The sequence below is a fragment of the Mastomys coucha genome, chromosome X (assembly GCF_008632895.1).
Source record: "Mastomys coucha isolate ucsf_1 chromosome X, UCSF_Mcou_1, whole genome shotgun sequence".
NCBI lineage: Eukaryota > Metazoa > Chordata > Mammalia > Rodentia > Muridae > Mastomys > Mastomys coucha.
The window spans coordinates 115,694,649-115,697,711 of NC_045030.1; positions in this window are offsets into that span (position 1 = coordinate 115,694,649).

Consider the following 3,063-nt stretch of genomic DNA (forward strand, 5'->3'; position numbering starts at 1 on the left):
AGGAGATATATGAAATATAAATAAAGAAAATATATTTTAAAAAAGTGGAAAAAATAAAAACAATAAAAATGCTAAAAAAACCCCAAAAACAAAAAAACATTATTTTCCAAGTGTGTGTATTCTTCCATAGTGACCATCCTAATGAATCAATTTTGTAGCCTTTCTATGTATACTTGCAAATTGAATATCAATTTCATATGAATGTAGTTTTAATATATAAAAACTTCATTATATTATAGATTTCTTTCTTTGTTCATAATTTACAAAATTGACAAAATGGTTTCCAGTCACTCATGTTACAATGGTTCTCTCTAATCTTTTACAACTAACTACAGCACAGAAGATAAGAAAGTTTCTGCTGCTAATGTGATCAAACTTTTCTGAAATTGTCAACTCAAATGTGCAAAATAGAAATGTCCAAAAGAGTATTTAAGAATTTTTAGAGAATATAAGGCTGAGTGAGCATTTGTAGGTGGCTGAAACTAGTAATATAAACTTATATGGTAGACAGAGATGATATACTGTATATCTGGCAACTATCAAGAAAGGGGGAATGAACAATTTAAATCCTTAGGGATTTGAGGTAAGACTATGCATTCTTTTTACTACTAGCTAGTCTCCATTTCAAAATCAATTGCTGCCTTTAATATTCACTGAAAAAAGTTTGTGTACCTGATCTCAGAGTTCTCAAGGGACTACGTAATCATATATTACTATTTATGAACTTTCTGTTATTTGATGCATAAAATTGGATGTGTGTAGCTGCTTTCTACTTTTAAATAAAATCGTATATATAAAACAAAGCCTTAGCAGGCCTACAATCCAAAAATAAGTAGCTGTTCCAGACATTTCAGATTTCTTGTATATCACTTTGTTTTATTTTAAATTATGTCCATGGTTACCAGAAGAGATTCTTATTTCTGATTAGTAAAAGAATTAAAATGATAAACATACTTTATGTATAAACTTCTATGCTATGATAGTATCACTGAGAAATGGATCATCATTAGATCCTACAATGGGGATTTCAGACTGTGGGTGAAAGGGCATTTCATCAGTGGTCAATATTTAAATTTTCACACTTATATTCACAGTACACAGAAAAAAAGAAAATCTGAGTATGAATCTATGATGATTTTTGGTAGAGCATGGGATAGGTTATGTGGAGAACAGAATGCCATTCTGAGGAATGCAGAATCTGTCTTCACTATAGTTGTTACTCAGTGGTCTCACTGACAGAATAATCATGGTAGAAGATAAGAAGGCTGTATATTTTCATTAACATGTCTTCCCTCTGATCAAGACTAATCTCATTACAATTTGGAATAAGTGGATATTTTCTAGGGCCCAAAGTTTTAGTCTTTGTTCTGGCAAAAAATACTAGAGGAAAGTGCCAGAGACCTTGTGAAAGAATGGTTAAATATTAAATGGTTTCTAATACAGAGAAGGAAATAGTTTATAGTCTTAATAATATATCTATAATCCAGATATAGTTTGGCCTGCCAAAAACATTACTTGATTTATATACCCCCAAATCCTACCTATTGTTCCATCATACACACAGTCTATAAACATGGAATTTTTTCAGAGAAAAAAATATATCAGTGGGTGCTAGCAAACATTATTGGTTATATATTTTAACTCAGTTACCTGAGAAAATTATGATAAAATACTAGAAGATTCTGCTAAAATTTCAATTACAATTCTATTAAAAACCTTGTATACTATTAAGATATTGTCATACAGTATAAGTTCCATATCTTTAAGAGTCAGCCACATATGATGCATTCTTTCTCACATTCTTAATTCTTAGTGTTAAGTGATGAAAGTATGAGTGTACCTGTGATTCTTAAACCTAAGACCTTACTAAAGTATTACAAGGCTGTCATCCATGATACCTTTGTATTGATATATTTAATAATATAATGACACTTGGAAAATTGTTGTGTTTCTCTTAAATTAAAACTAATATTACAAGTTGGTTATGGTTATTATGCTGAATATGTATATATTCATATATACATATATATGTGTATATATATACATATATATATGTATATATATGTATATATATGTATATATATATATATATATATAAATGTCAGATAGTATATTATTAAGCCAGTGGGGTTCATTGTATTTATTGTTTTTATTTATGGATAAACAGATTTGGTACTTAGCAAAAGAAACAAAATTATTTAAAGCATAAGAAATTTAGGGGTAATTTATCATATATTCTTGTTACAATAATTATGGTTGACAAAAATTAATAACCTATAAAACCTAATATAGTAGCACACATCCACAATCCTAGATCTTGGGATGATACCTAGATCATGCTAATCCTTAATTACAAATTCAATTTGATGCCAGCATAGTCTATGAGAGACTCTGTGGCAACAAACAGGAAGGCAAAAGAAAACAACAAGAAAATCCCGAAGGACGATGAGTACCACAAAATCTGACAATAGCAACAACAAAACCTCAAAGAATAATCAGTACCACAAAGTCTAAAGATGTTACAGAAATAACCATTATGAGTATTTCACCAAATAGTTAGTGAGATCTTTGTAGGAGGTATGCTGATATAGAATATTTCACAGAAGACAGAATCTGTTATTTCATCTTACAACTGGTGATCAGGAAAAGCCAAAATGAAAACAACTCAGTATTCTCTTTTCTTTGATTTCTTGTGCACAGAGATGTTAAAGTTTATGTACTGGAGTGAGCCTCTGCCACTAGAATTTTGGTTATTACACAGAAGAGGGGTAAAACAGTTTATTCCATTGGCTCAATTCTTTCCAGACATGAGTGTTCACTGCCTGCATTTCCTTATATAATTCCACAGATAATTCAGGAAAACTCTCTTCTATAGTGCTAGCTTTACCAGTCATGGATTTGTTTCCTCACTATTCTTTGTCTTTCAAAAATATTTATGGGTATAGGTATTGTGCCTTCATGTATAGCTGCTTTTCATGTGAGTGATGGCCTAATGCTCACAGGAAGAGAGAAGAGGGCTTCAGGTCCTTTAGTGTTTGAGTCACAAATGCTTCTTTTTTTTTT